The 23,403-nt window shown below is 41.8% G+C and overlaps 1 protein-coding gene across 10 annotated transcripts in view; it reads right to left on the bottom strand.

The window, feature by feature from the left end:
- Positions 1-23,403, bottom strand: part of si:ch211-114m9.1 (rho GTPase-activating protein 44) — a 133,519-nt gene that overhangs the window by 98,983 nt on the left and 11,133 nt on the right. The window lies entirely within an intron of this gene.

The raw sequence follows: 23,403 nt of genomic DNA, 5'->3' as shown, positions 1-23,403 counted from the left end.
CTCCTGTCCTGTGCACCAACAGCAATTCTTGTATATTCGTCCGTGAATTGTTCTGTGAATTGTTTCTGTAATTTATGTTTGTAGCATGGCCCAAGCAGAGGGTCACCCCTTTGAGTGTGGTCTGCTTGAGGTTTCTTCCTTAGAGGCAGTTTTTCCTTACCACTGTTGCTCTGGGGGTTGGTAAGGTTAGACCTTACCTGTGTGAAGCGCCTTGAGGCAACTCTGTTGTGATTTGGTGCTATATAAAGGGAAAAAAAAAAAAAAAAATATATATATATATATATATATATATATATATATATATATATAAGGAGTATTTGTGCCAACTTTGGTGTTCTTTCCAGATTTGAAGGATTCCGCTGTAAATATTATTTTATCTGCTGCACTAAGAACAGAATTTAACTTTTCATCATTTCATAACTTTGCTAAGAAACCACGATAGTGGTAAAACATAACCTCATGATCAGAAGTTGAAATGTGGGATTAAATACTGTGCAGAAACACAAACGATCAGGCTGAGTGATCCTCTGCTTTAAAGAGAATGGAGACTGTGTTCATAAGTCTGTTCAAAGACAGCAGACTGTCTTATTATTTTAGGTTGTTGGTTTTTCACCAATGGTATTTCCTCTTAGGATATTAGTATCTCACACTCAACTGACTTAACAAACAGGCACTGCTTCGGCTGCAGTACCAGAGGAACTGGGCTCACTTGGTCCCAGAGACACTGATGTAAAGCAGATTTGCAGGGTATTCTGGAGGACCGAGAGACTGCTTTCAGTAAATAGTTTGCAGGATGGGTCCTGGGAGGCTGCAGACACGTGGGTGTGCTGGCAGCCTCGGAGGTGGCATGTTCATGGAGGGGGAAGGAGAATTTGCCAGGTTTCTGCCAACCATCTGCCACTTTGTAGGCATTCTTTTAGCTGCAGATGGATGAATGCACACACGCGCACACACATACACAAAGACAAACCAACAACCAGATCTGTAAATGTGTATATTAATATGAAACACATCGGAGTTGACTCTACACACCATGAAATGTACAAGCAAATATAGATCTGACTGTAATGCTGTTTTTGACTGTGTATGACTTTAACATGTGACTTCATTATGAAGTCATTCATACCAATCAATCACAAATATTTTGCCGATCAATATATGCTTTGATCATCCTTCTAGGCTTTTTGGTTGTTGATATACAGAAAAACTAAGTTTTTGGACCATGTTATCCTTAACCTTTTGCCAAACTACTCTAAAAACCTAATCACCTCCAGACATCTACCCAAGTAATTTTCCCACCAAGTTTGAAAGTTTTTGGAGTTACTTTGTTCACAGACACACTCCAGTGAAAACAAAAGCCTGCTTTATAGGGGTGCCGGAAAAAATCGATTCACGTCCGAATCGCGACTCTTATTTATTATGATTCTGAATCGATCCAAAATGTCCAAGAATCGATTTTTAAAAAACATTTCTTTTTAACATTTTCTTGCTTACTCAGTGTGTGTCATGTTTGTCAGGCAACGGCTTCCGTACTACAGCGTCCCCGCGAGGGGAGGGTCCGACGTGCTTCAGACATTCATGAGCTGCAGCTTAGCATGGCGGACGAAGAGCTAATTCAGCCAGCACCGTCTTTGCTGAAGGCAAATGTTTGGGCGCATTTTGGATTTTATTATTTGCTGCGTAAGAAGGAGCTTGACATGACTTATGCAATGTGCAAAATCTGCAAAAAAAGTCAAGTACTTCGGAAACACTTCTTCAAATCCGCAAGCCCACATGCTACGCTATCACCCGGAGCTAAAAGAGGGGAGCAGCGGCATCTGCTGACTACTGACCAGCGCTTCGCTAAGCTGCCAGCCAACTCTGAATGAGCAAAGCAGGTAAGTATATTTACATCTAGAATCACCTGATTAACCTTGTAAAGCTGCATTTTCTTAAACATAAACATTTTTAAAGTAATATAACTATTTCTCTGAGCTCTTTGAATCGAAAATCGATTCTGAATTGAATCGTCACCCCAAGTATCGGAATTGAATTGAATCGTGAGTTGTTGAACGATTCACATCCCTACTGCTTTACTAGTGCACTGGGTAATAATACTTAAGATTTCAACGCTTTCAGTATGATTTGTCCAAAAGCCATTTTGAACCATCGTATGTCTGAAGCAGACTGCATGTGTACTAAAGCAGGACAAATGAAAACAAACATGACTGCCGGTGACCCAGGAGCTTACAGTACATGGAATCTACTGCTAATGTGTAGCAGCCAAATTTAATACATTCTGCAACACTGTGTGATTACAAGGTCCATTTCATAATGAGATGAAGAAATTAAAGTGCAAACAGCTATAATTGATGAAAAGATACAGAAGATATTCTCAGTTTGTGCACAAATGTCAAACTTTCCCTCTGTAATGTAGTCGGTTGGGGAGACTCTTGAGGGCATGACCACTGAGCCTTCCAAAATGCTACTCAGGGAAAACAATGGACAAGTGCCAACATCAGTTACTTTTGACACCAGGGCCCAGTTATAAACTCACTTAGTTGAGTCATTTTTTTGATGTGAATTGTTGTGCAAAGCTCTTAATTGGCGAAAGTTTCACATTACCTGGCTAAAGTTTTTAGCCTGGTACAGAGGAGGCTAATTTTATTTTAGTTGAAAAAATTTCAGTGTCTTACCTCAAAAAATGGGGTCAATCATGTACCACCACTTGGTGGAACATTCAAGAGCACCCCTACGTCACTCGTATTTCTTCAAAAGGAGAGCTTCCTCCACTTTTGGCCATGGTTGTAGCAGATGACTGTCATGATATGTTTGTGACAGTTCTTACATGAGCCACCGGGCGTCACTGTTACACTGAGCAACGATGTGTCCACAAAAATTCTGGAGGTGATCTGGATCCGAATCCGGATTCTGGATCAAGTTTCCATTTACAGTTGTATGCAAACATATGGGCACCCCTGATAATTTTTATGATTTTCCTTAATAAATCATTGGTTTGTGAGACCAGCTATGTTGTACGTCTTAGAGACGGTGGCACTAACAAAAAGACAGGAGGCAGAGCTGGAGGTGGCAGAGCTGAAGATGTTGAGATTCTCTTTGGGAGTGACAAGAATGGACAAGATTAGGAATGAACATATCTGAGTGACAGCTCAGGTGGGATGGTTTGGAGACAAAGTCAGAGAGGCGAGATTGAGATGGTTTGGACATGTGCAGAGGAGGGACCCAGGGTATATAGGGAGAAGGATGCTGAGGATGGAGCCACCAGGCAGGAGGAGACGAGGGAGGCCAAAGAGGAGGTTTATGGATGTGCTGAGGGAGGACATGCAGGTAATTGGTGTGACAGAGGAAGATACAGAGGACAGGGTGAAATGGAAACGACTGATCTGCTGTGGCGACCCCTAACGGGAACAGCCAAAAGACAAAGAAGAAGGTTGTCTGGATCAGAAATTTCAGTTAAATATATCATATAGCAGACAAACACACTGATATTGGAATGGCTGTAGATGGGTGACAAGATGGCACCGTTGTGCCGTCGGCACTCACTTCTTTTGTTGTTGTTTTTTATTGTTTTTGCATTTTGTTGTACGGAATGTGTCATCGCTCCTGGTGTATGATCGCCAGACTCTTATCAGCGTTTGGGCTTCGTTGGAGAATCTCGCTGTTTCTGGCTGGGGCGGAAGGCTAGGGATGCGGCTGCCCCCGCCGTCTGTCTTAGCGTCCGTACCGGACTTTCTATGCCGGCTGCTTGGCGTGTTGCCTTGGCGTCTGCGCCGCAGAGGATGCGGGAAGAGAGGAGGAGTCCATGTTCGGCTCAGAGTGTGCCTGGCTGCTTCCTGCAAACATGCTCCATGACAATTCATGGCCGGATTCTTCACACCATATGATGGCTACGACGTGCAGCGTTCCCTGACTTTTCACTATCAGTGGCTCCGGCCGGTTGTCCGGGGTGCTGGGTCTCCACTTCTGCGTCGCCGTCCTGTGAGAAGCTGCAGTCGTGGCTGCGTGCAGGAGAACCTGCACCCGCTCAGTCGTGTCTCGCAGCAGAATGACGTGCGCTCAGTCCGTGTGACGGTCATCAACACAAGGTCACTCACAAGTAAGACTTTCATTTTAAATGACTTTTTCTCCAGTCGTGCTCTGGACTTTCTCCTGTTAACAGACACCTGGCTGAAACCAGGTGAAAATAGCGCCTTTTCTGAGCTCCTCTCCCCCGACTGCTCGTTTTTCAGCTCCCCGCGAGCATCAGGTCGAGGCGGGGGTGTGGCCACGGTTTTTAAAGACAGCTTTAAATGCCAATTTTTATCTTCTAATGTCTACTCCACTTTTGTTTGTGATGGAGTTTGACTGTCCTGTGCTCTGTGCTGTTGTTTACTGTCCACCAAAATTTAATAAGGATTTTATTCAGGAGTTTTCTGAGTTTCTGGCAGATTTTATCCCAAAATATGACAAATTTTTGGTCTGTGGTGATTTTAATATTCATATCTGTTGTCCTTCTAATCAGCTGGCTGATGATTTTAAAAGCCTCCTGAACTCTTTTGGTCTAACACAAGTTGTGGATGGACCAACACATAATCTTGGACACACCTTGGACCTGGTTATTTCTTTTGGGCTCTCAGTTTCACTTAAGGACATATCAGACATTGCTATTTCAGATCACTTTCCTGTTATTTTTTAATTTATTGCTCCTCCATCTGCTGGTAAGCCACTTGTTCCTGTATCTCACCGCCGTTTGGTCACCTCCTCGATGGCGGGGGACTTTGCTGCTGCCTTCATGGACTCTCAGTTTTATGCCATGAATGGACTGGTTTCTCCATTAGCCCCAGATAACATCCTTTCTTCTTTCCACTCCACATGCACAGTAATTTTGACTCTGTTGCACCAATGCGCTGCAAATCCAGGAAATCAAAATCCAACCCCTGGTTAAATGCTACAACTCGTGCCCTCAGGCAACGCTGCAGACAGACAGAGAGAAAATGGAAAAAGGACAAACTACAGGTGTCTCTGGGTTTTCTGAGGGACAGTCTAACTGACTATCAGAAGGCTGTGAAGGAGGCAAAAGCACAATGTCTTTCTCATATTATTTTGAGCAGTTGTCATCGTCCCAGTGTGTTATTTCAGACTATAAACTCAGTTGTAAATCCACACACCTTTATTTTGATGGACGCTAAAACCACAACCTGTGAGGAGTTTCTTCAGTTTTTTTATTGACAAGGTTTCATCAATCAGACAGAACACTAATCAGAACTGTAATGTTGAGTTGTCTGCTCCTTGTGCACATTCTGCTGTGCAAGAGCAGTTTGAGCCCATTTCTTTTGCATCTCTTGCTGATGTTGTAAAACATCATAAAATAATAATAAAATAAAATCTACAAGTTGTTCCAGCTAAGGTGCTGAAGGAGGTTTTGAATACTGTTGGAGTGGGTCTCCTAACTTTTATCAATGCTTGTCTTAGATCAGGGTCTGTTCCAGCTGCTTTTAAACATGCTGTGGTTCGACCTCTTCTTAAAAAACCTCACCTGGACTCATCAGTTTTATCCAATTTTAGACCTGTGTCTCATCTGCTGTTTCTGTCTAAGGTTTTAGAAAAGCTTGTCTTTTTACAGTTACAATCATTTTTAGAAGACAATCTCATCCTTGAAAAATTCCAGTCTGGGTTTAGATCACGACACAGCACTGAGTCAGCACTTTTAAAAGTTCATAATGATATTACTTTGTTGGTGGATGCAGGGAATCCCGCTGTGCTGGTTCTGTTGGACCTCACAGCAGCCTTTGATACTGTGGATCACACAGTACTTGTCTCCCGGTTAGAACGTTTTATTGGCATTCAGGGTACTGCACTTAAGTGGTTTAGATAATATTTGGCTGAAAGGAGCTTTTCTGTCATGATTGGGGACCTCTCCTCATCAACTGCTCATCTGTCTTGTGGAGTGCCGCAGGGTTCTGTCCTTGGGTCGATTCTATTTTCTTTGTACATTCTGCCATTGGGGTCAATTATAACCCAGCACAACCTGTCCTTTCATTGTTATGCAGATGATCTGCAAATCTGTCTGCCTGTGAGGACTAATGGGAGTGATGCTTTGTCATCATTATTTAATTGTATTTGTGATGTAAAGCAGTGGCTGTCCCAAAACTTCCTTTACCTGAATGATGGTAAAACGGAGATCATGGTGTTTGAGCGCTCTGGCATACCAAATGTGGTAACACCAAATTTTGGTGTTTGGCTAACTATGTAAAATCAGCTGTCAAGAATTTGGGAGTAATATTTGACAGCTGTTTGAGGTTCGATCAACAGATAAATTCTGTTGTCAAAGCTAGTTTTTTTCCAACTTCACCTTTTGGCTAAAATAAAGCACTTTCTCAGTAGACGTGATCTTGAGACAGCCATTCATGCTTTCATCAGCTCCAGACATGATTATTGTAATGCACTTTATTCGGGCATTAATCAGTCATCTCTTGCACGTCTCCAATTGGTGCAGAATGCTGCTGCTCATCTTTTAACAAACACTTTTAGACGTGAGCATATTACGCCCGTCCTGTACTCACTCCACTGGCTTCCAGTTTGTTTTAGAATTGATTTTAAAATTTTAATGTTTGTTTTTAAAGCTATTTATGGCCTTGCACCTCTCTACTTGTCTGAAATTTTAACTTTGCGCACCTACAGTAGGACATTAAGGGCATCTGGCCAGCTTTACTTAGATGTTCCAAGGTCAAGATATAAACGCTGGGGTGATCATGCTTTCACGGTAGCTGGCCCCAGACTGTGGAATGAGCTACCTCTTGAGTTACATACTATTCCTGACCTAGCACTTTTTAAATCTAAGTTAAAGACTTATTTATTTAAACTGGCTTTTAACACTTAGTGGGGAGGTGACATGTTCATTTTTTTTATATTCGGTTTCTTTTTAATGTGTTGTTTTAAAATTTTATTCTATATGTTTTATTTTTGTGAATTTGTGTTTTTAATGTTAAGCACTTTGGACACCAGTCGGTGCTGTAAAGCGCTTTATAAATAAATGTTGATTGATTGATTGATTGATATTTGAGAAGTGAAATGAAGTTTCTAGCATTTACAGAAAGTGTGTAATAATTATTTAAACTAAATTAGCCAGGTGCATAAATTTGGGCACCCTTGTCATTTTATTGATTTGAATACATTTAGCACTAATTATTGGAACATAAAATTGGTTTGGTAAGCTCACTGACCCTTGACCTCCTTACAATCCAATCAAGAGAAAGGGAATTTAAGGTGGCCATTTGCAAATGTTTCTCCTCTTTGCATCTCTTCTAGTGAGTGGCAACATGGGAGCCTCTAAACAACTCTCAAATGACCTGAAAACAAAGATTCCTCAACATCATGGTTTAAGGGAAGGATACAAAAAGCTATCTCAGAGATTTCAGCTGTCAGTTTCCACTGTGAGGAACATCGTGAGGAAATGGAAGACCGCAGGCACAGTACTATTTAAGGCCTGAAGTGGCAGGCCAAGAAAAAGCTCAGATAAGCTGAAGGGAAGGATGGTGAGAACAGTCATAGTCAACCCACAGACCTGTTCCAAAGACCTACAACATGATCTTGCAGGAGAGTGTCTCTGTGCATCGTTCAACTATACAGCGCACTTTGCACAAGAAGATACTGTATGATGATGTAATGCAGAGGAAGTCTTTTCTGCGTACACGCCACAAACAGAGTCACCTGAGGTATGCTAAAGCACATTTGGACAAGCCAGCTTCATTTTGGAATAAGGTGCTGTGGACTGATGAAACTAAATTTGAGTTATCTGGATATAAAAAGGGGCTGTATGCATGGTAGAAAAAGTGCACAGCAATCCAAGAAAAACATTTGCTACCTACAGTAAAATTTGGAGGTGGTTCCATCATGCTGGGTGGCTATGTGGCCGTGTGGCCAGTGCAGGTACTCAGAATCTTGTTAAAATTGAGGGTCACATGGATTCCAGTCAATATCAGCAGATTCTTGAGAACAATGTTCATGAATCAGTGACAAAGCTGAAGTTGCATCAGGGCTGGATCTTTCAATAAGACAACAACCCAAAGGGCCCCTTCATACAGTGCGAAGTTTGGTCAAATATGGCGAAACTAGAGGTGCACCGATTGATCGGGCACCGATCATTATTGGCCGATCACGCCTTGATCGGTTTGATCGGTGATCGGCAAAATGCGCCGATCAAAAGGACCGATCACAACAGTGCAGGCAGTAGCGCAGGGAACGCTTGGTCCTGTCATGACACGCTTTCCTCTGTGACGTAAACTCATTTTGACTTCTGATATGAGCTGGACGGACAAGGAGAGCAGTCGCCATCATGTAATGTAGTCCATGTCCGTCTAGCTCATATCAGAAATCAAAATGAGTCAAATGGCTCTGAGAGATCTAAATAGACTGCTGTGTAATGAATGGAACCACACTGCCATCTAGTGGATATCCAGTGTGCGTGAGTGTGTATTTGTGAATCAGTAGGCATTTTTTTGTGGATCTGTGGATTTGGCGAAAAGAATGTCTCAAAATTACGTCACAGAGGAAAGCGATGAATGCATGTAATTGGTGATCCACAAACTCAATTCACAAATACAATTTCCAGTTTTACAAATGTATTTTTTTTTTTTACAAATTAAGTTTTATATTTGCAAATACATTATTTGCAAAGACCAATTTACAAGTTACAAATATGAAATTTGCATTTGTGGATATCTGAACACATTTGCAAATCAATGATTATTTGTAGATCACCCTGCGTGCAATGAGACAATTTTAACCCCATAGAATGGGGGCTGTATTTTACATTCTCAACGTATTCTCTGTAGGCTGTAACCTGAGCAACATGAAACATGGAAAAAAAAAGCTTGCTGGTAGAACAAAGTCAGTGTAATAAAACAAAAGTTGGCAGTTTATTCTAGTGTCTTTATTTGAATGCATGTTTTTTGTTTTCATCATTAAGTTTTAATGGCAAAATAGTCCTATACATTAGACCTATATTCTTATTTTGGGCATGATCCAAATATGTACTTGATCGGTATCGGCCTTGATCGGTATCGGCAGATCAAAATTTCAGTGATCGATGATCGGTGACCGGCCTAAAAAATCCTGATCGGTGCATCTCTAGGCGAAACAGTGCGAAACAGTTCGAATTAGCGCACCACAAAACACTGCACAGACGGGCAGTCATGCACGATCCCGGTGCGAGAGTTGATGCATGCGACGGTGTCTTTCCAGCAGGAACAGTGCAAGGTGCACCACATCACGCCACTTACGTGGAATAAACAGGGCTGTGAAATGAAAATTGTGAAATCCGAGGAAAATTCACAGGGGGTCTCCCCCCCCCCCGGGCCCTAGAAACCAAATTAAATTTTCATCTACTGATACATTTTCAACATCTCCTGGAAGAACAAATCTCAAAATTAGTGCATATTTAAATGATCCTAGATTCAACCTTTCATTTGAACCGTCAATGATCATGTTGAAGTAACAGAATATGACATGGAAGTAGGACCTGGAATGATTTTCCTTTTAATTGTAAACCAAATTATGCATTAACTCAAGAACAATTAAACTACATGAAATTCATAAAGACTGAAAAGACTGTTAAACCATGTCAAAAACCACAGCTAAAGATTGTAGAATATTTAAAAAAAAATCAGGGTAAAATATCAATAACATACCTTATAGTAAAATCCACACATTCTTGTGTAAATTCCTGTAAATCCACTCAAAGCCACAATGTCTTTTTTCTCATGAAAAAAGTCTACATTAATAAAAACTAATTAACATTGTGTAAATTCATGTAGCCTAAATTCATTCAAAGCCACAATGTCTTTTTTCAATGAAAGAAAGTCTAGATTAATGAACGAAAAAAAGGCACATAATCTTTTCTGAAATTCTGTTTGAACAGCACAATGTTTATTTTCCAGAGAGAGAAAAAAAATTCTTACCAGTTCGCTTTTCCTGTTCATCTTTCAGGTGTGTTGATGAAGCCAGCAACAATTCCACGGATTCTTGTCCTTATCACACTTTTTCAAACCGTCTTTCTCACCATCTTTGCTCTGTCTTATGTCGCTCCGTGACACAGACATGCTGCAAAATTCTTCTTTTAAAAACTTGAAAGTTCTAAAAGTTTGCGATCTCCACATGCTACGTTCAGCTAGCTTCGCACAGGAGCCACACAGCGTCACCGCAGCAACCAACCAGTCCCGCTTTGAGTGGCATTTATTTTCCTCGAAACTCCGCGGATCTGAGGAAACTGATTTGTATCTCTAACACACAGATCAGTGTCCGCGGACTTATAAAACTTGTATGATGTCGTAAAAAAAGAGAATGCTTTGCAATAAGCATTTTAAAAACTCAGTAAAGATCACAATTAAAGAGTACAACACTGACACTCCGCACCCCTCCCCATGATGAAATCCGCAGAATTACGCGGATCTGCGGAGTTTTCACAGCCCTGAATAAATAAAAAATAAAAACCAGCTGGTACCTGTGGGACCACATCATGCTGCTTATGTGGAATAAAATAAATAAATAAATAAAAAATCCCATGGGACTCAAACCCGCACCTTCCAAAAGCTGTGATGACATCAGAAACTTTGCCACTAAGCTACGGAGCTGTTCTTTGAAAGCTGCTGGAATCTGCCTCATATCAGGAAGAACATGGAAGTATTACAAAAAAAATTTTTAAATCACACACCATATAAAAACACCACATTTATCAACGACCAATACAAATATCATCTGTCTGTTCCTCTGGTGATGACCCATGATCACTGACATACAGTCATGAAATGAGAAGCAGTGTGCTCTGATCATGTCCACATCTACTGGTCCGGTGCATCCAGTCACCCCACGCATGTGTTCTGCCCGACACGTGTGTCTTGTGGACAGCGCGCCGCAGCACGGACACCGCGTTGTGTGGAACAGAGCTCACGTGGGTGACATGACGGTCAGATTGACCGCTGCGTGTTCTGATCTGATGGTCCGTTTCAACCTGGCAGGCTGTCAATGTCTGCTCCGTGTGCACGCTCACTCACTTCATCACCACGGCGATATGTTTTTATTTCTGTCCACATAAGTACAGCAATCAGACACACGCGGCTCACATTGGACAAGTGCTAGTATGTCTGCCCACTGGGATGTCCAGATCCACAGATCCCCACAACTGCTTCTGTCGGAAGCCACGCCTCCTGTCAGTGGAGCACACACACCCACGTGTCAGTGTGTGTTTGCAAAGTCACACTCGTGAGGACCTTAGACAAATTTCACTGCAGTACGACAGTGATTATCTGCAGTCTGTTGTGCCAAGAGTGCGACTGGCCACACATTTTCTAAGTGCCATGCGAGTGGTGTTAGATGTTCATGCGAGTCAACCTGGAATTTGGCCGACACCTGCCGTGAGAGGGTATCTGGAAAAATGGCTTGTCAAAAATGTCAATTTAATGTGACCCATACGGTGGCCTGGATGTGACTATACGAGGTCTGTTAGAAAAGTATCAGACCTTTTTATTTTTTTCAAAAACCTGATGGATTTGAATCACGTGTGCTTGCATGAGCCAACGTTGAACCTTCGTGCACATGCGTGACTTTTTTCACGCCCGTCGCTTGCGTCATTCGCCTGTGAGCAGGCTTTGTGTGAGCACTGGTCCTCCCCCCTTGTCGGATTTTCATTGCGAGGAAAATGTCTGAACGACTGGAGCAGCGCTGAATCAAATTTTTCCAGAAACTGTGAGAGACAGCCAGGTGGAAACCATTCGGAAGATTCAGACGGCTTTCGGTGACAATCCTATGGGCATCACACAGATTAAGGAGTGTTACAACTGGTTTAAAGACGGCGCACAATGGCAGAGGGCGCGCCGCGCTCCGAGTGGCCATCGACAGGCTGAAACGACCAGATCATTTCCAGTGTCATTCATAGTGTAAAATCAACTCTATTATCAACTGTACTAGTGTCGATCAACTTGATTTAATGCTGTAATAGAGTTGATTAAGTATTTTAAATGGAGCGTTCATTTAACATGATATAATGGCTGAGTGGATCATTGTCATTTGATTGGTGGCTTGTATGTCACATGACATGGATTATTCATACCATTCATTTGCCATTGTGTTTCACTGACTGTGCAATACTTCTTTTTAGCGTGCAGTTTGGTGCAATATGAAATGTTATATAAAACAAATAATGAATGTTTTTCATTCTTTTTAACGGAACATTTTTATAATTCTTTCAATGGAACAAATTTTTCATAAGGTGAAAGATGGTACGTTCCATCTTTCACCTCATGAAATATTCATACCATTGAACTCATAAACATTCATTATTTGTATGTTATCAGAGCTCTCGTCGAGATACAAATTTTGTCTCTCAGGTCAAAGTGGTGAAATGCGGGAGAATGTCATGCAACATGTTGAGTCTCACACCAAATGCGTGAGACCTGACAGGTCTGCATTATGAAAGTTACATGATCTGTAAAAAGAATTTTAATCCGTTTGGTTCCTTAAACCACAGTCCATGATTTGCATTATGGGCCTATAACGGAGACGAGATGTTGAGCAACAGGATCCCAGCAGCACCTACAATACATCGTGACATCTTCTGTCCTCATCGTGATGGAGAAAAATCTAAATGCTAGTGAGAGTTGGAGGCTGTTGAGATCAAGAACATCCCTGACAGTGGCTTCTTTTAGCTGTGCACTTACAGCACCCTGCTGCATTTTCAGTGAGAGAACCGGCAGTACCACAGGCTCTTTCAGACCTTACATTACTTTGAAGGAATCAGCGACATGGAAAGAGAGAAACGGCACTTCTGTCCGATGTTACATCATCTCTCTTTTGACAAAGCCTCTTTATTACCAGCTCTGCCCTGCAGTAAGCTGCCGCTGACCAGCACTGATGGCTGATGGAAGGGTTAATAACAAACATGGACATCTGAACCCAAAAATCTCCTTATAAAAATGATAATTATACATCAGAGGTCTCAAACAGGCAGCCTGGGGGCCACATAAAGCCCACACATTAGTGGTTTGCTGCCCGCTGCATGCTTTAAAATGTATCATGAAATCATGCATGATCATTTTGCTTCTGTAACTGAAACTGGAGAAGGTGTGTGCTTAAATACACAAAATTACAGCAAATTAAGACTTGTTGTCAAATTCTCAGGTACATTGTTTTAATCTATTAAGTGAGTACGTCAAGTGAATAGAGCTGCTGAGTAGGGATGGGTATTGATAAGATTTTATCGATATCGATACCATTATCGATTCTGCTTATCGATACCACTTGTGAATTTTGTACTAAAAGTAGGCTTTACAGGTTTTCTATGTATTTCATTGAGTCTTAAAGTAAATAAATATGAAATTGGTCACTGTATCCTTGATCTCTGGACATAAATAAAAATAAACAAAACAGTGTTTCACTTTGAAGTTATTAATTCCGACTGGACTATCGTTGTAACTTGACTCGTCAGAGAGCCGCGCAGCGTTTGGAGCTGTGTGAACAGAACAGAGGACAATTCTCGTTTCTTTCTCCCAACAAGACAGGAGTCCCAGTTAGTGACTTTAATCCGCACAAAAGTGACTCACAATTGACATTCAGGGATGAAAGTGGTGAATAACAAAAAAAAGCTGAAACCCAAAATTACCCGCAACACCACGTGCACGAAAATATTTGAATTCAAGAAGCTCTGAAATGCAATCTGGGGCTGTTCCAGACAATAAACTGCAGTGAGTGCAGCATCAATTTTGGTGAGAAAAAAAACCCAACTTTCCTTATTCAGATTCATTCCAGTAGTATTCTGCTCTTACTAGGATGCAGCAGTTTTCTAGTTTGGCAGATAGTTCTGGAGGAAATCACTGAAGAAATTAACACATTGAAAATATGGTTTGACCGAAACAAACTGTCATTAAACTTAAATAAGACAGGGATGAAATGGAGGTGTAAGAGCCACTAGGTGTTCACAGGAAACACTTATTTATTTCTGTATGTACGAGGTCTACTTGTATTAGAAAAGTATCCGACCTTATTATTTTTCTCAAAACCTATATCGATTTGAATCACGTGTGACTGCGTCAGACAAGCTTGAACCCTCGTGCGCATGCGTGAGTTTTTCCACGCCTGTCGGTTGCGTCATTCACCTGTGAGCAGGCTTTGAGTGAGGAGTGGTCCAGCCCCCTCGGCGGATTTTCATTGCCAGGAAATGGCGGAATGATTTGGGCTTTTTTTCCATCAGAATTTTTTCAGAAACTGTTAGAGACTGGCAGCTGGAAACCATTAGAAAAATGTATCTGGCTTTCGGTGAAAATGTTACGGGCTTGGTAGAGAATAAGGAGTGTTACTGTCGCTTTAAGGACGGCCCCCAGCGGCTGTGGGGCGCGCCGTGCTCCGAAGCTGCCATCGACAGGCTGAACGACCATTTCATTTCTAAACGGATGGCTGTCTGGATCCGTGACCATCGTGTGCCATTTCATGGTTATCACAAGAGCTGGACATCAACCATTTTCCGGCAGATTTCACTTTTAACAAGAGATTTTGTCATGGAAAGCCGAGCGGAGGCTTCGCGCGTCACGATGGATTCGCTACTGGAGCGAGACAGAACCACCTCCATTTTGGTCTCACAGGACGGCTTTGAGATGGCGTTCAGACTGCTGTCGGTGGTTTTTCCACTGAGTGATTATCCAAGAAATTGTGGATGTGCCTGAACATGACAGAACATGTCCCGTGAGGCTTCATCACGGCGTTGCTGTGAGCCAAGCGGCACCGCCGTGACGCGCGAAGCCTCCGCTCCTCTTTCCATGACAAAAACTCCTGTAACAGTGGAATGTGCCGTTCATTTCCAAACTGGATGCTGTGTTTTATCCGGGACGTCGTCTGACTAGCACAGGAATTGTGAATAGACGTGGACATCAGCACTTTTTCGGCACATTGAGACAGACGTGCGGAGGAATTCCGCGCGTCATGGCGCAAAGCAACGCCATGATGAAGCCTCACGGGACATGTTCTGGCATGTCCAGGCACATCCACAATTTCTCGGATAATCACTCGATGGAAAAACCACCGACAGCTGTCTGAACGCCATCTCAAAGCCGTCCTGTGAGACCAAAACGGAGGTGGTTTTGTCTCGCTCCAGTAGCGAATCCATCGTGACGCGCGAAGCCTCCGCTCGGCTTTCCATGACAAAATCTCTTGTTAAAAGTGAAATTTGCCGGAAAATGGTTGATGTCCAGCTCTTGTGATAACCAGAGAAATGGCACACGATGGTCATAGATACAGACAGCCATCCGTTTAGAAATGAAATGGTCGTTCAGCCTGTCGATGGCAGCTTCGGAGCACGGCGCGCCCCACAGCCGCTGGGGGCCGTCCTTAAAGCGACAGTAACACTCCTTATTCTCTACTAAGCCCGTAACATTTTCACCGAAAGCCAGATAAATTTTTCTAATGGTTTCCAGCTGCCAGTCTCTAACAGTTTCTGAAAAAATTCTGATGGAAAAAAAGCCCAAATCATTCCGCCATTTCCTGGCAATGAAAATCTGCCGAGGGGGCTGGACCACTCCTCACTCAAAGCCTGCTCACAGGTGAATGACGCAACCGACAGGCGTGGAAAAACTCACGCATGCGCACGAGGGTTCAAGCTTGTCTGACGCAGTCACACGTGATTCAAATCCATATAGTTTTTGAAAAAAATAATAAGGTCGGATACTTTTCTAATAGACCTCGTATTTATTTATTTATGTATGTTCATTGTTAGTTAAGCCTTTATATTTTCTGTTGCGTTTCTATTCAGGTTCTTTTTGTCTGTTTCTCTAAAATTGTATATAATAATCATTAGATTATTAATATATAAACAAAAATAAATTTAAGAAATATTACAATTTGAAAACAAATGCACCCGAACGTGATGACAGCTGCAACTGCTTAATGCTAACTTTTACCATTGAAAATGCCATAGATATGCTAACGCATTAGCATGTCTCCCGTTTTTAAGTTATAAAATACATCTATCAACTGTTTCAGAAGACCATAACAGGTTGGTTTAACATAAAAAAGGTAAATAATACTCACAGACGTATGCTCTTTAGGGTTTTAGCGGGTAACATTAAGCGAAAGAAAGAAAAAATAAACGAAGCAATAGATCGAAGCACTGCTTCAATCTGCGAATCACTGCTTCAATTGGTTCAAGGTTCAAAGCAAAGCCGTGCTGCAGAAAAGTTGATTACGGACCCGCTGCAGGGTCCGTAATCAATGTAGAGAAATCATAATTTTCCTGACAAACACCCCCCAAAATAACGGCCACTCTGAAGGACCGATAACAGAATCGTTAAGCAAAAAGCTTATTGATGTCAGTGGATCGAATCATTTCTTAACGATACCCGAAAGGAACCAGTTCTCGATACCCATCCCTACTGCTGAGCGTTTCACCAATTACGCCCTGTGGCTCCAGGCAAGTCAAATCTGGAAGCACGCGCTGGTGTAGTGCTTCGCTGCATCCACAGCACCACAGAATCACATTGCATCCTGGATGTTAACAACCCAAGCAGACAACCACCCCATCCCCACCATCTATCTGCTGCAGCCTGGTGAAATGTGAGCGTGTCCTTCATCTTCTTCAGCCAGTGGAGTCCTCGACACTGTGATGGATTATGCACAGAGAAATGTGCTACATGGCCAAAATGTCAAAACAGATGTTTCCTCATAATACAAGTGGTACCGGCCATTTGAGTCTCCATAAGTAACAGCTTAGCAACGGCAGTCATTCCATTGGTACTCAGGGATCCTCTGAAGAGACCTAGTACCAAAGACATCCAGTAGTCACTGGATGTCTTTGGTACTAGGTTTCACAACTGTACAGTAAGGTAAGATGCACCAGGACCTCATGACTCCATAAGCACTTTCCAGGTGCTTATCGATCTCAAACGGACATAAATGTCACTGCCAAGAAGTGTGGCTTCAGTGTATGTTCTACTGACAGGCCAAATTTTACTGAGCCAGATTGTTTCAGGGCAAAATCATTTTTTAAAAGATGTATTGTGATTGATGCTACAGTCATAATCATGTAATATCATTCAGGCCAGGGAACGTGCTGGTGTTGCACATAGCTCAATCCATCACACTACAGAACTACCCAAGGCCATTGATAGGTAACCACCCAGTTAGACATCCCCACTTTCTAGAATTAGTCATCCATCTATAGTGACTGCGTAATGCCACCAATTTGTCAAACTGAGATGAATTTTTTGAACAGCTCAAAAATGTCACCCCAATTGCAAAACTGGTGGCGATGATGGCGTGGCCATAACTACTGGGAATACCAAGTCTGATCAAGGCTGACAAAACATGGATCAAGGAGTTACAGTGATGCTTCAAAACGCGCCCTGATTTGCTATTTGGGATGAAATAGGAAAGAATGACGCTCTGTGGAATAGTAACCATTCCTCTGAAACAAAGTCACTCCAGCAGTGGCCCATTACCAACATTGCTGCAGGTTATTGCAGCAGATTAATAACAATAATAATGGACAACTAAGGAATGTTAAACAGTCCAAACAAAGCATTCGTCCTCATCACGACACTGGGGGTTACTTTTCTGCTCTGGAATGTATCAGATTTTATGAAGCCAGTATACGAGGTCTGTTAGAAAACTATCCGACCTTTTTATTTTTTGCAAAAACTGTATGAATTTGAATCATGTGCGCTTGCATCAGCCAAGCTTGAACCTTCGTGCGCATGCATGAGTTTTTTCACGCCTGTTGGTTGCGTCATTCGCCTGTGAGCACGCTTTGAGTGAGCAGTGGTCCACCCCCTCGTCGGATTTTCATTGTGAGGAAAATGTCTTAACGATTTGGAGCTTTGCTGCATCAAATGTTTCCAGAAACTGTGAGAGACAGCCAGGTGGAAACCATTCGGAAGATTCAGACGGCTTTCAGGGACGATTCTATGGGGATCACACAGATTGAGTGTTACAACCGGTTTGAAGACGGCGCACAATGGCAGAGGGTGCGCCATGCTCCGAGCGGCGATCGACAGGCTGAAATGACCAGATCATTTCCAAAGTGAACGCTATGTTGATCCGGGACATCGTCTGACTACCAGAGAAATGGCAGAAGATGTGGACATAGCATTTTTCGGCACATTCCACTGTTACAGGAGTTTTTGTCATGGAAAGAGGAGCGGAGGAATTCGCCACGGAGCTGCTAATGGCGCGGGACAAAAGCACCTCCGTGTTGGTCTCACAGGATATGTTGTAACATGCCCAGCTCTTGCAGCATTCAGAAGATTCAGACGGCTTTCGGTGGCTTTTCAGTCATGTGACTATCCGAGAAATTGTGGACGAGCTGGACATGCCACAACATGTCCTGTGAGGCTTCATCACGGCGTTGCTTTTTGTTCTCCGCCATTAGCGACTCCGTCCCGACGCGCAAATTCCTCCGCACGTCTTTTCATGACAAAAACTCCTGTAACAGTGGAATGTGCTGAAAAAGTGCTATCTCCACATCTTCTGCCATTTCTCTGGTAGTCAGACGATGTCCCAGATCAACACAGCGTTCACTTTGGAAATGATCTGGTCGTTTCAGCCTGTCGATCGCCGCTCGGAGTGCGGCGAGCCCTCTGCCATTGTGCGCCGTCTTTGAACCAGTTGTAACACTCCTTAATCTGTGTGATCCCCATAGAATCGTCCCTGAAAGCCGTCTGAATCTTCCGAATGGTTTCCACCTGGCTGTCTCTCACAGTTTCTGGAAAAATTTGATGCAGCAAAGCTCCAAATCGTTCAGACATTTTCCTCACAATGAAAATCCGATGAGGGGGGTGGACCACTGCTCACTCAAAGCGTGCTCACAGGCGAATGATGCAACTGACAGGCGTGAAAAAACTCACGTATGCGCACGAAGGTTCAAGCTTGGCTGATGCAATCGCACATGATTCAAATGCATATAGTTTTTGCAAAAAATAAAAAGGTCGGATAGTTTTCTAACAGACCTCGTATGTATCACAGACAATTGCACGGGCACAATACTTTGAGACAGCCCAAATTATTTTTTAAAATTGGATTAATTCAAATATTCTTGTGTAAAATCATTAACAATTGACATTGCAAATGTTTATGTGGTTAGATCTGGCAGGTGTGGTTTAGTTGAATAACTGTAATCTGTATTTACAGTGGAGATGGCTGTGGACTTCAGAAAGAACCTAGCAAAGACAGATTTTCATACAGAAAAAAAGTCAGATCAAATCTAGGCTTGCATCTCCCACGTGCCCTCTGGCAGTCTTCTTTTTGAGAAAATGCTTCACTTTATCATGAACCTGTATAACTGAAAAATGCAAAAGTAGAACTATGGACAGTTTCTCCAATCGTAGACACAGAAGCCTTCAGGGTTGTCTGGGTGTCTTCCCTTACTCATCTCTTTCTTGCATGATCAACAGTTTTTAAGAACTGCCTCCTCCAGACAGATTGACCATACATACTGGTTGTATTTCTTAATGATTGATGTAAATTAAGTCCATGGCATATTCAGTGACATGGAAATGCTGAGCTATTCGTCCCTTGACTTGTCTGAAGAAAACTGGCTGTAAAAGTGATGACTTACATGTGGTTCACTAAAGGGTGCCATCACTTGTGCAAGCCATCATTTTGACTTTTATATATATATATATATATATATATATATATATATATATATATATATATATATTTTTTTTTTTTTATGTCATGTTGTAGAGACGAGTATTCACTGTGAATTTAGAGGCCATCATTTTAGAAATTTCTCCAAGACAGAACCTTTATGCTGTTCAAATATTAATAGCTCACGGGTTCATATACTTTTTTTTTTGCCACTGTAAGCGTGTGAGCAGAAGAGCAGCATGGCATGAAGTGCACTGTGAAGGCCGCTCGCTTTGAGTGCCATTTTTATTTGCCAAGACAGACAATCGAGGTAGTCAGGTGTTGGAGCAGGAGAGAGAAGAAGAGTCACATTAGCATGCAGCAAGTTTTTCCTCCGACGTCTCAAGTTACCTTTCAGCTGCCATATGCTCTTTTCAAGTACAGCGCACGTCCTCTCCGCGAGATACATGTGTAGTTCTGCTCGGAATGGACATTCTGCTGGTTCATTATCATTTGTTACCATTTGTAATCTATTTTTTTTCTTTGTCAGCATTAAACCAGAGGATAATTTGTGTACGTACACATTAAATGTGCAAATTTCCTTCAAGCATAGGTACATAAACTTTGATATTAATGCAGACCAAAATTGCAACTTCATTGTATGAAAATGCAGTTGTGGTCGGATGTTTACGTCCGCTCATTATGGACATGAATGCCATGGCAGCACTGAGCATCCCTGACTACTTTTAACTTTTTCTTCAGCCAAATGATTGAACAACTTGCATTTTTAACAGAAAAAAAAAAATATTTTTGGTTTTCTGAACTCAACAGGATCAGAATTATAGAGAGCTTCCAAAAAATATACATACAGCACACCTAATATTTGGTTGAATGTCCCCTAGCAAGGTTCATCATGACCAGACACTTGTGACATCAACAAGCTTCTGGAAAAATTTTGGTTGGATATTTGACCATTTCTCCGGACATAATTGGTAAAGATCAATTCAATATGTTGGTTTCCTGGAACTAACCCAACTTTTAGGCACATGCAAGATATTTCTGATTGGGCTGACATCAGGACCTTGGGAATGCCATTCCAGAACCTTAATGTTGGCTTCCTTTATCCATTCAACAGCCAGCTTTGATGTGCGCTTGGGGTCACTGTCCACCTGGGATACCCTGAGCTGTCCAAGTTTCAACATCTAGCTGATGGTTTGAGGATTTGCTGAAGAATTCTGAGATAGTCCACTTTTATTATTCCATTTACTTTTTGAAATGCACCTGAAATTTTTCAATTAAACCAAGACTTTGAACATTCAAGGCCATGGCATTCATCATCAAAGCAATTGGCCAATGTATCCAAGGCCAAGACCAGGAAAAAAAGGGTGTTATGGTGTCTAAAGGCCAAGACTGAACATTGCGTTGGCATTCATATCCATGATGACTGTATATAATCTTGTGACGATTACATTAGTTTGGGAGTTCAGGATGATCTTTAAAACATGTCAGCATACACAATTATATGAGGGTCCTTTTTCCCCACGATGAAAGATCTCCTGAAGGGGACACGTCACACAAATGACGCAGAAGTGCAAGCAGCTGTGTGCTGCTGGTGTTCAGAGAAGACATCCCATTTCTTGACTGGCACTGGTGTAAGTGTGTGGAAAGGGAAGATGGCTACCCGGAAAAGTAATGGCACTGTGTGCTGTCAGCAGATATGACACTCCTGCCAGGATCTTGCTTCTTATTGAAATAATCACGTAGGAGGCAGAACTTTACAGCTGACCCTCGCATATGACTCTCTTGCTACTGTTCAAGTTCCTCCTCCATTCCAGTCTTATGTTTTAGAGTTGGTATAAGCTTCTCCATCTGCCAGTATCCAGACGTGCACCAGCAACATTCCTTCTGTCTTCACAGTTATGAATGGCCATTAACATGTCACTGGGTGGCAGTGTTGGCAATCAATCTGTTCAAAAATGCAGAAATCCATATAGTCCATGGGCCAAGCAGGCTTTTGGAACCACTTAGGGTGACAAAACGACACTTAGAATCCAGCCTCAGTGTACCATGGCCTACACAAAAATGTATGACAGCCATCCCAGGGTGGCAGCTAGCTATAACCAGGTAGGGGTCAATGAAGAATTACACACGGGTTAAAATTTAAAAATGCTCCAATCATATTGAAAACTATATCACATCATTTATCTGATCATAAAGATTCCAATAAGGTATAATTTGGACTATCTATGACTGAATGTTGTAGAGTTATGGGATTAAAAACAGCAAAAATGGTAACAAATGTCAGTTTCAGTTTGTACTGGGGTCAAAAGTTAAAGTTGCTCCAATTTTGGTAAGAAGTGACGCAAATTATTGTTTGGGTTAATAGGGTTCTAAAAAGGAATAGTTTGCATCATGTGTCATGGTTAGTTATCATGTTACAGGGTAACATATGTCACATGTCATACAAACCAATGGACGTTGACCTTGTTTGACAGTTTTGCTGTTTTTACCCCAAAACATTCAGTCAGCGATAGGCTAAACTATAATTTTTTGGAATCATTATGATCAGACAAATAATGTGGTACAGTTTTCAACATGATTGGAGCATTTTTAAATTTTGACCCCTGTGTAACTCTTCACTGACTAGGGATGGGTATCGAGAACCGGTTCCTTTCGGGTATTGTTAAGAAATGATTCGATCCACCGACATCAATAAGCTTTGTGCTTAACGATTCTGTTATTGGTCCTTCAGAGTGGCCGTTGTTTTGGCAGGTGTTTGTCAGGAAAATGATCATTTCTCTACATTGATTACAGACCCTGCAGCGGGTCCTTAATCAACTTTTCTGCAGCGCGGCTTTGCTTTGAACCTTGAACCAATCGAAGCGTGGTTCGCAGACTGAAGCAATGCTTCAGTCGATTGCTTCATTTATTTATTTATTTCGCTTAATTTTCCCCCGCTAAAACCATAAAGAGCATACGTCTGTGAGTATTATTTACCTTTTCTATGTTAAACCGACCTGTTATGGTCTTCTGAAACAGTTGATAGATGTATTTTAAAACTTAAAAACGGGAGCGATGCTAACACGTTAGCATGTCTATGGCATTTTCAATGTTAAAAGTTAGCATTTAGCAATTGCAGCCGTCATCACGTTCGGGTACATTTGTTTTCAAATTGTAATATTCCTTAAATTTATTTTTGCTTATATATTAATAATCTAATGATTATTATATACAATTTTAGAGAAAGAGACAAAAAGAACCTGAATAGAAACACAACAGAAAATATATAATAGTAACTAACATAAATAAATAAATATATACAGAAATAAATGTTTCCTGTGAACACCTAGTGACTCTCACACCTCCATTTCATCCCTGTCTTATTTAAGTTTAATGACAGTTTGTTTCGGTCAAACCATATTTTCAGTTTGTTCAGTGATTTCCTCCAGAACTATCTGCCAAACTGCTGCATCCTAGTAAGAGCAGAATACTACTGGAATGAATTTGAATAAGGAAAGTTGTATTTTTTTTTCTCACCTAAATGGATTCAGCACTCACTCCAGTTTATTGTCTGGAATAGTCCCAGATTGCATTTCAGAGCTTCTAGAATTCAAACATTTTTGTGCAGGTGGTGTTGGGGGATAATTTTGGGTTTCAGCTTTTTTTGTTATTCACTACTTTCATCCCTGAATATGAGTTGTGATTCACTTTTGTGCGGATTAAAGTTACTAACTGGGACTCCTGTCTTGTTGCGAGAAAGAAACGAGAATCATCCTCTGTTCTGTTCACACAGCTCCAAACGTTGCGCGGCTCTCTGAC

Source organism: Thalassophryne amazonica, chromosome 16, assembly GCF_902500255.1.
Source record: "Thalassophryne amazonica chromosome 16, fThaAma1.1, whole genome shotgun sequence".
NCBI lineage: Eukaryota > Metazoa > Chordata > Actinopteri > Batrachoidiformes > Batrachoididae > Thalassophryne > Thalassophryne amazonica.
The sequence above is the reverse complement of the archived record's forward strand: the minus strand, read 5'-3'. Positions and strand labels throughout refer to the sequence as shown.